We start from the raw sequence: 15,251 nt of genomic DNA on the forward strand, positions 1-15,251 counted from the left end.
GGGTATATGCAAAGTAGTACCTCTGGTTTTTCTGCCAGAAGACTTGGGTTTAATTCATTTCATCAAATATTTTTTTTTTTTTTTTTTTTTTTTGGACTTTCCTGACTAAATGAAATTTGCCTTGGACCTCCTGTTTTATAAAAATGTATTTCTTGAGTATTTCCAAATCTATAGTTTTTGTGTTTTCCTTTTCTTCTATTTGACATTAGTAACCCCCATCCAATGGGCCTGTCTCTTGCTGGGTTCATCTCACCATCTCTCTTCTGACAGTTGGTGGCTGAATTCCTCCAGGACCAAAATGAACCACTTGTATCTCGTGCCCCTCAGACCTTCAAGATGGATGACCTCCTGGCAGAGATGCAGGATATTGAACAGTCAAGCTTCCGCCAGGCACCCCAGAGAGGTGAGTCCAGAGTCTGGTGGGAGGAGAGATCACCATTGTCTGTGCAGATAGAGCCAAGGGGGTTCCATATTTGGATGCTGCTGTCACTTGGAAACTGGTGTGGCAGACTTGGCCTTGTCTGAGAACTGGACCCAGGAGTTTCTTGCAGCTGGAGATGCTGTGGATGTAACTCAGGATTATAATGAAACTGACTGGTCCCAAGAATTCATTTCTGAAGTTACAGGTGAGGCTCATCATGGGAAAATCTAAAGTGGTTCCTATGGGGCAATTAGTGTTCTACCCTGTTACCCTAATTCATGTAAGGGTATATAGTGATTTCAGCTGCTTATTACTTTTTTGGATTCTTGACTCATTTCTATGGGGGCACTGAACCTGATTTCCCTTAGGTGATGATAATAGGGAATTAAAATTTATATTAAACAGATGACTGGGTTTGAACTGGATAAGAGATGAGAAGGATGATGAGGAGAGAGAGAGAGTGGGGGGCAGAAAAAGAAAGAAAGAAAGAAAGAAAGAAAGAAAGAAAGGGAAGGGAAGGAGGAAGGAAGGGAAGGGGGAAGGAAAACCATTTTATCAAATATTTATTGAGGATCAATTTTATGCCAGGCTGTGGTAGGTACCAGGAACACTATAATGAACAAAATATATGCAATATCAGGTAGGAAGCATCTGAATGCAAAAAAAAAAAAAAAAAAAGATGAAATCTGACTCATAGTGACTTGGGCAACAATGGTAATTCATTGCTCACATAACTGAAAAATCAGAGAAAAACTTCAGGTGAGGCTTTATCCAGCACCAATGTCCTTTTGGTTTTTCCTCTCCTTCTTCCATGGTGTCAGCTTCATCTTAAGCCTGGATCCTCTTGTGCTTCTAGGACACCGGGCAGTAGCTCCAGGCTACATGTTTTGTTTTGTTTTTTATCCTCGCCCGAGGACATTTTTCCATTTTTTTGTTCAGATAGACTGGGAAGGGAGAGAGAGGAAGAGAGAGAGAGAGAGAGAGAGAGAGAGAGAGAGAGAGAGAGAGAGACATCAACATGAAAGGGACACATCGAGTGGCCGCCACCCGCATGACCCAACCAGGGCCGGGGACAAACTGCAACCAAGGTACATGCCCTTAGCAGGAACTGAACCTGGGTCTCTCTGGACAACAAGTTGATGCTATAACTGCTGAGCCAAACTGGCCAGGGCTTTCATCCATTGTTTCTATCTCTATCTCTATCTCTATCTCTATCTCTCTTTCCCTCTCCCTTTCTCTCTCTCAAAACTCAATAAAGGAAGGGGGAAAAAAGGGGGAATTGTGACATTTTACCAGAACAAAGCAACTCTATAGGACTGGCTACATAATTTTCAGGGCCTAAAGAAAAAGGAAAAGGCAACCCTGGCAGGTTTGGCTCAGCGGTTGGAGCGTTGGCCTGCGGTCCAGAGAGCCCCGGGTTCGGTTCCTGCTAAGGGCACGTGCCTCAGTTGAGGTTTGTCCCCGGCCCTGGTTGGGTCGTGCAGGTGGCAACCACTTGATGTGTCCATTTCACGTCGATGTTTCTCTCTCTCTTTTTTCCTCTCTCTCCCTCCCACTCTATCTGAACAAAAAATGAAAAAACGTCCTTGAGTAAGGATTAAAAAAGAAAAAAGAAAAAGAAAAGGCAGGGCCCCTTATTCAAACATTATTTAGGCCCTGGCCGCTCAGTTGTTTGAACATCATCATCCCATGCTCCAAAAGGTTGGAAGTTTGATTCCCAGTCGGGGCACTGCCTGGATTGAGGGTTCAATCTCCAGTAGGGGACAGGAGGTAGCCAAGCGATGTCTCCTTCTCACATCGATGTCTCTCTCTCTCTCTTCTCCCTTCCTCGCTCTCTAAAAATCAATAAAAATGTTTTTAAAAAAGAGGAAGAAGAAGAAGAAGAAAGTTATATGCCCTGACTGACTGGGTAACTCAGCTGGTCAGAGTACTATCCTGATATACTAAGGTTTCGAGTTTGATATCCAGTCAGGGCATATACAAGAATCAAGCAATAAATGCATAAATAAGGAAAAACAAATCTCTTTCTCTAAAAAAAAAAAAAAAAATCAATCAATAAAGATTTTTCAAAAAATAATTAAATTAAAAAATGACCCCAGAGTCCGGCCAGTGTGGCCCAGTGGCTGAGTGTCAACCCATGCACCAAGAGGTTGCCGGTTTGATTTCTGGTCAGGGCACATGCCCAGGTTGTGGGCCTGATCCCCAGTGGGGAGCATGCAGGAGGTGGCCAGTCGATGTTCTCTCTCATCGATGTTTCTCTCTCTCCCTCTCATTTCCTCTCTATGTAAAATCAATGAAGAAAAAATAAAAAATAAATTAAAAAAAAAAAGACCCCAGAAGTTATAGGCCTGTGGTGTGACTACCCACCGTGATCTGCCCAGTTAGGAATTTATGATCAGATAACCCTCTGCGGTTACTTTTCATAGTACCCCTTTTTCATTCACAGTACCCCAGCTTCTGTTACCTCACTGGTTTTCTTTCCCTTCTCATTGCCTCTCTTTATTTTCTCCCTCATGATTGCTTACTATAAATTATTTTGTAAAGTATTCAGCTGACAAAAAGGCAAAAGAGTCAGTAGCAAAAGTCCTGAGATTTCCTTTAATGGGACCTACTCTCATCAGATTTTTTTATTTATCCTCACCCGACGACACCTTTTCCATTTTTTGTTCAGATAGAGTGGAAGGGAGAGAGAGAGAGAGAAACATCGACGTGAAAGGGACACATTGAGTGGTTGCCACCCGCATGACCCAACCAGGGCCAGGGACAAACTGCAACTGAAGTATGTGCCCCTAGAGGAAACAACAGAACCCGGGTCTCTCTGAACCGCAGGCCAAGGATCTAACTGCTGAGCCAAACCGGCCAGGGCTCATCAGATTTTAAAAAGCAGTTTGTGCCCTGGCCGGTTTGGCTCAGCGGTTAGAGTGTTGGCCTGCGGTCCGGAGAGACCCGGGTTCAGTTCCCGCTAAGGGTACATCAGTTGCAGTTTGTCCCCGGCCCTGGTTGGGTCGTGTGGGTGGCAACCACTCGATGTGTCCCCTTCATGTTGATGTTTCTCTCTCTCTCTCTCTCCCTCCCACTCTATCTGAACAAAATATTGAAAAATGTCCTCGGGTGAGGATTAAAATAAATAAATAAATAAAAAGCAGTTTGCCCCTCTCTATTACAAGGGAATAGCACTCTCTCTCAATGGTGACTCTCAATGGTGACTGCCATTTACATTTCTGTCACCCAGTCTGAGCTTCATGGAAACAGGGAAACAGGTCTGGTTGTACAAGTCAGCCCCTCATATGTTGCAAGGGGCTCAATAAATGTTTGTAGGATGACTGGATGGGATTATTCAAACCCCAACCCAGCCCTCCTTGAAGCCGCCTTCTTTTTTCTCTCTTCCCAGGAAATGGTTATGACAAAGCAGAAAGCTCAGAAACTTCTAGTGGGATCAGTTGTGGAAGAAGCAGGTATACTAGACAAAGTCCTAGCTAGGACAGTTGTGGCAAAAGTTGTATTCTCCAAGGAGAGGTTAGTGTTCTTGGTGGACCTCAGATTGGGGTAGATGTGGACCCAGGAGGAGGAGACAGAGATACTAAGGCTCCATGCCTGGGTCCTTTAACTGGCCTGGGCACAGCCAGGAGAGGCACCCAGCCAGCCCTCCTGGCTATGGCTGTGCCTAGAGATATTATCTGGGGCCTGGCTGATGCCTGGATCTGAGTCATGGGACCTGAGGCCTAGGAAACAGTTCCTATGTTGAAATACTGGGGAGGGGGCAGGGTAGGTGTTTCTAGTTTGCCACCAGCATATCATCACCACCCACACTTCCTGTCACTCTTAAGTCACCATCATGGTCACCACTCATCTCTGACCCTGTCACTCATCAACCTCACCATCATCCCTGCATCAGAACCACTGCCCCTTTCTTAACTATGCAGTCACTTGACCCAGTTCCCATTAACTTCTCCAACATTGCTGCCATCCCTGTCCAGCCCCATGCCCAAGGCTGCTGCTATCTGAACCAACTCTGTCTTCTTAAAGTGCCAGGCTCTGTAAGAAGTGATGAACACATACTAACTTGCTAAGGGCTGTACACACACTAACTTGCTCATTCCCTATTGTGTTTTTGCTGTCCATTTTCAAGGGCTTTTTTGCTGAGTAGGCACAAACACTTGGAAACAAGCTAAATACTCAATGATAAAGGATAAATTAAATAAAGTATCTTAGTGATGAAAATCATAGTTCTGAAAAGTTGATAATTATTTTATAATCATGCATTAGGTGAAAAGGGCATTATACCAACAGGCTTATGAAGAATTATTTTCAATTATGTCAACAGAGTATAATGATTCAAAGATAAAAAGAAGTGCCCTGGCCGGTTTGGCTCAGTGGTTAGAGTGTCAGACTGTAGTCCAGAGAGACCTGGGTTCAGTTCCCGCTAAGGGCACATACCTTGGTTGCAGTTTGTCCCCGGCCTTCGTTGGATCGTGTGGGTGGCAGCCACTCGATGTGTCCCTTTCACATCTATGTTTCTCTCTCTCTCTTCTTCACTCTCCCTCCCACTCTATCTGAACAAAAAAATGGAAAAAATATCCTCGGGTGAGGATAAAAAAAAAAAAAAAGATGAAAAGGAGTGAAAGGATTAATAGGCGTTGTTTCTGAATTGTGAGCAATTTATTTTTATTGCTTATAGTTTTCATATATTCTTTGATAGGCATTATTACTTTTATAATAAAAGCTATGAACTTGTAAAAAAAAACAAAAAAAACAAAGAGGCAAAAATAATGTTTTATGTGAAAATGTCAGTGTTTTATAATCCTATATTACTTTTTGATTTACTAGATTGTAAATTCTATGAGGCCGAGCCGCTTGTCTATCTCCCAGCACCAGGCCTGAATAAAGAGTGATTAGTTGCTCAGTCGGTGTGGCTCAGCGGATGTAGCAGCATTATCCCATGGATTGAGAGGTTCTGGTTTGATTTCCAGTCAGGGCACTTGCTGAGGTTTCGGGATCGATCCCCAGTGAGGGGCGCGCAGGAGGCGGCCAATCAATGTTTCCTTCTCACATCGATGTTTCTATCTCTCTCTCTCTAAAAAAAATCAATAAAAACATATTTTTAAATAAATAAATAAATAAACCAAATGTCATTTTAAAAAAGAGTGATCAGTTAAGTGTGGTGTAATTAATTAAATGTACCTTTTTTGCTGCACCTCATGAACTTTCACTTTAATTCTTCAGAGTAATCTCACCCTGCACAGGAAGAGTATCCTGAGTGCTGTCTTGATCTATAAAACAAAAAAACCCACACACACGTGATGGCACACTTAAGAAGTTATGTGAATTTGAGAAATTCTTATTTGAAACATGAAAATAAGATGTGATTATTCACTAACTCTGCTCTTCCCTTGGTTCCTGTCTCAGAGAGGTGCACCACCCCAGCCAGACACCCAGAGGCACTTCCACAACCAATTATTCTCCAGCACCATGCTCCACTCTAACCCCTTTTCCCATCCCTAACGCTACTTTCTTTGTCCCGGCCACCACCATCTCTTGCCTTCATTACTGCAGGCTGCCTCCTAACCAGATTCTCTACTCCATTCTTGTTCCTCCACTCCAAATTCATGCTTTCTGAGCTACAATCACACTGAGCTTCCTAACACACTAATCTACCCCTGCCACTCCTCTGTTTACAGCCCTTCAATGGCTTCCATCACTCTCAGGAACATGTACAAGACAGTTCATGATCTGTTCCAGGCTGACCGCTCTATCATCACCACGTTCCCATCTTATTCCAGCCACACAGAATTTTAGTGTTGGCATTTCCCAGCCTCCCTCCAGGCTTTTGCACGTCTTGTCTCTTCTTCAGGGAAAAACATCCATTCTGTCCCCATTAATTTGCCTGGCTAATTCCTTCTTACCTCTCAGCTGTTAAAGATGTCCCTTCCTTCAGGGAAGCTTTCATTGCCATCCCACACCCCAGTTTGGTTCAGTGCCCCTCCTCTCAACTCCCATAGGCCCCTGTGCTTATTACCTCTGATATCTAATTTCTTTTTCTTCTTCTTTTTTTTAATTCTCACCCGAAGATATTTTTCCATTCATCTTCAGATAGAGTGGGATAGAGAGAGAGAAACATCAATGTGAAAGAGACATATTGATTGGTTTCCTCCCACATGACCCTGATCCAGGCCAGGGACCAAACCGAAACCAAGGTACGTGCCCTTGGCCGGAGTGGAACCTGAGACTCTGTGGTCTGATGGTCGATGTTCTAACACTAAGCCAAACTGGCCAAAGCGTTCTTTTTTTTTTTTTTTTTTTTAATCTTCAGAGCGAGAGGAAGGGAGAGGGAGAGAGAGATAGAAACATCGGTGAGAGAGAACATCGACTGGCTTCCTCCTGCATGCCCCCCACTGGGGATCGGGCCCACAACCGGGGCATGTGTCCTGACCGGGAATCAAACTGGTGACCTCCTGGTACATGGGTCGACGCTCAACCATTGAGCCACACTGGCCAGACTATTTATTTATTTTTAAAAATATTTTTAATTGGCTTTTTGTTGTTGTTAATCCTCACCCGAGGATATTTTTTCCATTTATTTTCAGAGAGAGTGGAAGGGAGGGAGGGGGAGAGAGAGGGAGAGACACATCAAGTGGTTGCCTCCCTCACAACCTGGACCCAGGCTGGCAATCGAACCTGCAACTCAGTTATGTGTCCTTGACGGGGAATCAAACCCACGACAAAGGTTTTACAGGCTGAAGCTCTAACTGCTGAGTCATATCAACCAGGGCTGAAATTAATTTTTTTTTTTCAAATCCTCGCCCGAGGATATTTTCCTATTTATCTTCAGACGGAATGGGAGGGAGAGCGAGGGAGAGAAAGGCAGAGAGAAACATCTGTGTGAGAGGGACATATCGATTTGTTGCTTGGTGCATGACCCCGACCAGGGCCGGGGACTAACCACAACCAAGGTTCGTGCCCTCGGCTGGAATCGAACCCGAGACTCATTGGTCCACAGGCTGACACTCTATCACTGAGCCAAACCAGCCAGGGCTAAAATCAAAACTTTTTTTTTTAATCCTCACCCGAGGACATTTTCCCTTTTTTTGTTCAAATAGAGTGGGAGAGAGAGAGAGAGAAACATCGACGTGAAAGGAACACATCGAGTGGCTGCCTCCCTTGTGACCCAACCAGGGCCAGGGACAAACTGCAACCGAGGTACATGCCCCTAGCGGGAACCGAACCCAGGACTCTCTGGTCCGCAGGCCAATGCTCCAACCGCTGAGCCAAACTGGCCAGGGCACGTCTTCTCTTTTGATTGTAATATATAAAATAAGGTGCAAAACTGCCATTCTCTGAAGCATTATCTCAATCGGTTTAGGTTTTGCTTCCTGACAATTTGAACAGTTTGGTTCAAATAAACTCACAAAAATTCTCTACAAATTTAAATGTTTCTTAAGTTGACGGCCCACACATTAAACTTGTGTGTTTGGGGTCTGGGGTTCTTCATGGAATTTTCCAAGCTGGGGAAAGGATGTCAGTCGTCCCTGTGGTGGGAAGTTGTTCCCCGAGGCTTCCTCTCCCTGCTCCTTTCTCTGTCTGAGTGAGACATTCTATCACAGGGGACTGGCTGGATTGGGTGTGTCAGAAAGCGAGTCTGGACAGGTGGACAGTGGAGTCTGGGCCCCAGGATGGGGTGTGTGTGTATGTGTTGTGGAGACAGAGTAGATGAGGGTGGATCCCAGACAAAGGTCAAGGATGGGAGAGGTGGCTCCAACAAGCCAGCTACCCTAGCTTGGTCACAGACGCTGGGCTGGGCTAGGTCCTGGCTCTGCTGTGAAACTGAGGAGGGGCTGGAGGGTGAAGAACAGCTCCTTGATGATGTCCCTTCTAGGGTGGAAGCCAAGGTCCTTTTCTGAGAAGGAAAAAAAGTATTATGAAAGCAGGATGGATTCAGGTTAGACTACAGAAGGAGAAGGTGATGATGAACAGGAAGGATGAGGTTTCTCTTTATTTGGGCTGCTTCCCAGGAGGGAAGGAAAAATATCCATGTCACCTAGCCCTTCCTTCTTATTAGAAGGAAGGAGAAATTGACAGGATGACCTGGAGAACAAGGTCTGCCCTGGGACATCTAAGGCTAGGTCAGCCACCTCCCAGCCCAGGACCTCAGTTGTTCCTCTGTGAAATGGGGAGAAAGGCGGAGCATCTCCTTGGTCCTTGCCTACCAAAGTGTTCCCTGACTTGGTCATGGAAGACCAGGGTATAATTTCCTCTTGAACTCCTGTGGAGCCAAGAGAAGACACAGCTGAAATTGTGTTGAATGTGGTGGAGATGGGGGAGCCTGGACCTAGCTGTTAGGGCATAGTGGGGCATAGTGGTGCTTTAGGAGGCAGGTAGGTTGATCAGACATCTCTAGAAGGTCCCATGACAACTAGGAAATATTCTGATCCTGCCTTCCCAGACATTTTTTTTTTTTTCATTTATCTTTAAGAGCAAGAGAGAGAGAGGAAGAGAGAGAGAGAAACATCGATGTGAACTGAACCTGGGTCTCTGGTCTGCGGGCTGACGCTCTAACCGCTGAGCCAAATCAGCCAGGGCCTTCCCAGACATTTTGAGCCCCTGGTTTAAATACCTCATCGGGCTTTCACTTCCCTAATCCTGTCTCTTTGCCCCAGGGTCCCTCCACAAGGCTTTAGCAACCCCTCCTCTCCTCCCTGCGCCATTTCCTTCCTCAGATATTTATGGAGTGCTTTCTATCTGCCAGGCGTTTTCTAAGGGATGCAGGAGGGGCAGATGATGGATTCGGGAGGATGCAGAGGTGAACAAGATTGTTGGTCCTTGTGTTTTCCCCCTGAGGAAAAACAGGCAAAAATAAATAAATAAATAAATAAATAAATAAATAAATAAATAAATAAATAAATAAATAAATGTGATAAATGTGGCAGCTTAACCTTTACTGATTCTGAAAGAGAAACCCAAACAGCTGTGGTAACCCAGTGAAGGCACCATGTCCAGCCTAGGGGAGGTCAGGGCAGAAGTAACATAGACCCTGAATCCGGAAGGGTCAGTTGGCCTTGGGCTGGGAGGTCATGGAGGATAGCAAAGGTTTTGGAGCCACCCTAAAAGGCTCACAAAAGCCAATTGTTAAGTTTTCAAAAAATTTTTAATTTTTTTTTTTTTCCTCTCCCGAGGACATTTTTTCATTTTTTGTTCAGACAGAGTGGGAGGGAAAGAGAGGAAAAGAGAGAGAGAGAGAGAAACATTGATGTGAAAGGGACACATCGAGTGGCTGCCTCCTACACGACCCAACCAGGGCCGGGGACAAACTGCAACCGAGGTACGTGCCCTTAGCGGGAACTGCACCCGGGCCTCTCTGGACCTCAGGCTGACGCTCTAACTGCTGAGCCGAACCGGCCAGGGCTCAAAAATCTTTTAAACTGCTTATTAAACACAGCCATTAAATTATATAAATGTATAAATAATTACATAAATTATTTTAAAAACAAAGGTAATAATCAAATTCATTACTTCTTAATTGTTATTACATTTTACTCTTATCTATGCCCTTGAAATTACTTACATCTATTGAACCTTTTAGGTGGAGAAACTATTTAATGGTGTGCTGCTACTCATCATTTTCCAACTTCTTGTTCAGTGACAAGAAGTTGGTAGTATGAAATCGGCCATGCGGCGGTATTTACATCTTTGAAATTGACTAACATAATAAGTCAGGGCTTAATTTATTGTTTTGATTAATTGCTTAGAACAGGGGTTGACAAACAATAGCCAGCAGGCCAGATCCAGCCTGTGAGTAAGAATGGTTTTTATTTATTGATTGATTGATTGCTTGATTGATTTTAGAGAGAGAGGAAAGGAGAAGAAAGAAACATCAATGAAAGAGAACATTGATTGGCCACCTCCTGCACGCCCCCAACTGGGGATCGAGCCCACAACCTGGGCATGTGCCCTGACCGGGAATGAAACCGGCAACTTTTTGGTGCATGGGTCAGTGCTCAACCACTGAGCCACTCTGGCCAGGGCTGTTTTTGTTTTTTTTAAATATGTTTTCATTGATTTTATTTTTTTTTTTTTAGAGAGAGAAGAAAAGAGAGAGAGATAGAAACATTGATGTGACAGAAAAAGATTGATTGGCTGCCTCCTGCACGCCCCCACTGGGGACCAAGCCCTTAACCTGGGCATGTGCCCTGACTAGGAATCGAACCTGAACCTCTCAGTCCATGGGACAGTGCTCTATCTACTGAGCCACACCAGCCGGGCATAAATGTGTGTGTATATATATATATTTTTTCCATTTTATTATATATAATTTTCCACTTTATTATATATATACATATATATTTTTTTCCATTTTATTCCTCTCTTGAGGATATTTTTCCATTTATCATTAGATAGGGTGGGAGGGAGGGAGAGAAAGAGAAACAGAGGAACATTGGTGTGATAGAGCCACATCTACTGGTTGACTCCTGCACGACCCCAACCAGGGCCAGGACGAACCTGGGTCTCTCTGGACCGCAGGCCGACGCTCTAACCACTGAGCCAAACCGGCCAGGGCTACATATATATTTTTAAAAATATATTTTTACTGGCAGCTGTAGTCTGTCAGCAGCGAGATCTAGGGACAGAGTCTCAGCCTTGCCACAACTGCCGCTGCCGCCTAGAGACTGCTGAGTCCCCATAGGTCCACCGCCACTCACTCCGGACACAGAACATCTAGTCATGGATAAAAATGAGCTGTTGCAGAAGGTCAAACTGGCCGAGCAGGCTGAGCAATATGATGACATGGTAGTCTGCATGAAGTCCGAAACAGAGCAAGGAGCTGAGCTATCCAATGAAGAGAGGAATCTTCTCTCAGTTCCTTATAAAAATGTGGTAGGAGCCCGTAGGTCATCTTGGAGGGTCATCTCAAGTATTGAGCAAAAGACAGAAGGTGCTGAGAAAAAACAGTAGATGGTTTGAGAATACAGAGAAAAAATTGAGACCAAACTATGAGATACCTGCAATGATGTACTATCTCTCTTGGAAAAGTTCTTGATCCCCAGTGCTTCACAAGCAGAGAACAAAGTCTTCTCTCTGAAAATGAAAGGACCCTGGCCCGTTTGGCTCAGCGATTAGAGCCTCGGCCCGTGGACCAATGAGTCACGGGTTCGATTACAGCCAATGGGGCATGTATCTCGGTTGCAGTTCGTCCCCGGCCCTGGTCCGGGTCTTGCAGGAGGCAACCAGTCGATGTGTCTCTCTCATGTCAATGTTTCTCTCTCTCTCCCTCTCTCTCCCTCCCACTCTATCTGAAGATAAATAGAAAAATATCCTCCGGTGAGGATTAAAAAAAAAAAAGAAAATGAAAGGTGACTAGACTGTTACCGTTGCTTGGCTGAGGTTGCTGCAGGGGATGACAAGAAAGGGCTTGTGGATCAGTCACAACAAGCATACCAAGAAGTTTTTGAAATCAGCAAAAAGGAAATGCAACCAACACATTCTATCAGATTGGGTCTGGCCCTTAACTTCTCTGTGTTCTATTATGAGATTCTGAACTCCCTGGAGAAAGTCTGCTCTCTTGCAAAGACAGCTTTTGATGAAGCCATTGTTGAACTTGATACAGTAAGTGAAGAGTCATACAAAGGCAGCACACTAATAATGCAATTATTGAGAGACAACTTGACATTGTGGACATCGGATACCCAAGGAGATGAAGCTCAAGCAGGGGAAGGAGGAGAAAATTAACTGGCCTTCCAACTTTTGTCTACCTCATTCTAAAATTTACACAGTAGACCATTTGTCATCCATGCTGTCCCACAAATAGTTTTTTGTTTATAATTTATGACAGGTTTATGTTACTTCTATTTGAATTTCTATATTTCCCATGTGGTTTTTATGTTTAATATTAGGGGAGTAGAGCTGTTTAACATTTAGGGAGTTATGTTTTCATCTTGAGATGGCCAATATGGGGATGTAGAATTTTTATACAAGTTAAAAATATTTGGCATAGTACTTTTGGTACATTGTGGCTTCACAAGGGCCAGTGTTAAAACTGCTTTCATGTCTAAGCAAAGAAAACTGCCTACATATTGATCTGTCCTGGTGGAGAATAAAAGGAATAATTGGTTCCAGTCACAGGTGTAGTTGTGGGTATTTTGGTTTTGGAGCACTTGGAGGGCTGTGGTAGAAATGAATAGCCCATGGATAGTACATGTTGAACCATATGTGTACTTGAGGAATACTCGGTCTCAATGTGCACACCTTTGACAAGAGCTGCAGAAGTTCCTTTAGTTGTGACCCAGTTTACTCTGGATAAGGGCAGAAATGGTTCACATTCCATTATTTGTAAAGTTACTTGCTGTTTACTTTCATTATTTTGCTCCACTCATTTTATTTGTATTTAAATGTTTTAGGCAACCTAAGAACAAATGTACAAGTAAAGATTCTGTAAAATGAATTGCTTGATGTTCATTACTTCAAGTATATCAAACACAGCAGTAAAACAAAGCAAACAAAAATAAATTTATTTATTTATTTATTTATTTATTTATTTATTTATTTATTTATTTTGAGAGAGAGGGAAACATTGATTTGTTGTTCCACTTATTTATGTATTCATTGGTTGGTTCTTGTATGTGTCCTGATTGGAGATAGAACTTGAGACCCTTAGGTCCGCAGGCCAATGTTCTAACTGCTGAGCCAAACCAGCCAGGGCTCTTATTTTTCAATATAAATAAAAATGTTGGAACTATACTTGTTAGTCAATGAAGTGAATGAATTTCTGTGGAATCATATAGTAACCAACCATTTGTTCATGGTCTGGTTTTTATCAAATCTTGGATACATTGCAACCATAGGTTGGCTACAAATATAAGAATGAGCAAAATCACCTGGCTGTTGTGGCTCAGTGGACTGTCGTCCCATGGACTGAGAGGTCCTAGTTCAATTCCCAGTCAGGGCACATGCCTGGGTTGCGGGCTGGATCCCCAGTTGGGGGCGTGCAGAAGGCAGCTGATCAATGTTTCTCTCTCACACCAATTTCTCTCTCTCCCTTCCCCTCTATCTAAAAAAATCAATAAAAACATATTTAAAAAAAATAATTAGCAAAAATGAAAGAAATCATCCTAAAGAGCAATTAATACTATAGAATTACAATAAAGAGCACAGCATAATTTAGTATTTATATTTATGAATATATATTTAGTATTTGTAAATTGTTTACATAGTATTTATAAATTGTGTAAATTATTTTACAGCTTTGTATCAGTAAAATTTATAATAAACTTATGTATGTATATAGATGCATACATTTTTTCCCAGAGACCTAGTTGTCAAGCATTTACCAGCATACCATGGGAGACACAGTTCTAGGCAGAGAGCGTCAAGGGGAGTTCAGCTGGTCAAGGCATAGTGAGAAGGGAGGTATTGAGGCTGGAGCACTAGGACAGATGTGAGGGCATTGTGAGCAGGACTAGGGAGCCAGACACCATCCTGAGGGCCATGGGGAGTCACAGAAGGATTCTAAGTACTGGAGAGACCCCATCAGGTCTGTGTTTAGACCTCTGGGTCAATTATGTTGACAGTTATATGAAGATTGGATTGTTAGGGGCAGATTATGAAATACTGAAATAGTGGAGGGACAGAGAGTAATAGGAGCAAACTCTCAAGAGCGGTTACTATAGCCTGGCTGGTGTGGCTCAGTTGGTTGAACATTGTTCTATGTACCAGGAGGTTGCTGGTTCGATTATATATATATATACACACACATATATATTTAAAAACATATTTTTTTAGAAAAAGAGAATTTGCTATAGGCCAAGCCCACTCGTCTAAGCCGTCTGTGTGTGTTATTAGCTTATTTAATATTCACAATAACTTTATGCAGTAGATACCCTTATCTCCTTTTTATAGATAAGAAAACTGAGGCACAGAAAAATTAAGTAACGTGTAACCAAGAGAGCTGGGATTTGAACCCAAGAGTCTGGCTTCAGAGGCTACACTCTTAACCACTATATATTATGTTTTTAGACTAGAAAGATAGTGAGATTTGGAATGATGTTTCTTAATTTTAATGCATGTACAAAGTTGACCATGTACAGACAGACATGTTTTGCATATAGTAGGAGCTTGAGGGCATTCTTCAGACCCAGCAGGACCTGACTCAGTGAGAATGGGGTATGAGGAGCCAGGGTAGGTGGATTTTACAAGCTTCCTTCAGCTGCTGGATAATATGCTTACGTGACCACTCTGGCCTCCTGTTTCTCTGTGTTTGTAGACTGTCTCTCTGTCCTCAGGGAGGTCCCAGTCTTGGGGACAAAATCCTGAGCAGGAATACAGGTGGGAGAGGACAAGAAGAGACAAAGCCTGGTGGGTCCAGAGTGGGGTTCTTTTTTTTTAATCCTCACCAGAGGATGTTTTTCTGTTTGTCTTCAGATAGAGTGGGAGGGAGGGATGGGTGAGAAGGGGGGGGGGGAGAGAGAGAAACATCAATGTGAGAGAGAAACATTAATCGGTTGCTTCCTGAATGTGCCCTGATCCAGGATCAAACCTGCAACCTAACCATGTGCTCTGACTGAGAATTGAACCTTAAGCCTAATGGTATATGGGACCAACTGAGCCACTTGGCCAGGGCCAGAGTGTATGTAAGCTAAGAGGGGTGAGAGATGTGAATTATCATCTACAGAAAGGACTTCCGTAAGGGAGGCACAGATAGGAGGCATGGGCTTTAGACAGGGGAGAGGAGAGATGATGGGTTCTGTTGCCATCCTGGTTTTCCCCCTAGGGCATCTGTATTTACAGCAAAAGTCTGATGGTAGCCCTCAAGGTACAGTGACAGATGACAGCTCAGCTGCAG

At 43.5% G+C, this 15,251-nt stretch overlaps 1 pseudogene; it reads left to right on the top strand.

Annotated features, from left to right (window-relative positions):
* Positions 1 to 11,137: 11,137 nt before the first annotated feature.
* Positions 11,138 to 12,311, top strand: LOC118629892 (annotated as a pseudogene).
* Positions 12,312 to 15,251: the final 2,940 nt, after the last annotated feature.

This window comes from Molossus molossus, unplaced genomic scaffold, assembly GCF_014108415.1.
Source record: "Molossus molossus isolate mMolMol1 unplaced genomic scaffold, mMolMol1.p scaffold_m16_p_14, whole genome shotgun sequence".
In the NCBI taxonomy this organism is placed as follows: Eukaryota; Metazoa; Chordata; class Mammalia; order Chiroptera; family Molossidae; genus Molossus; species Molossus molossus.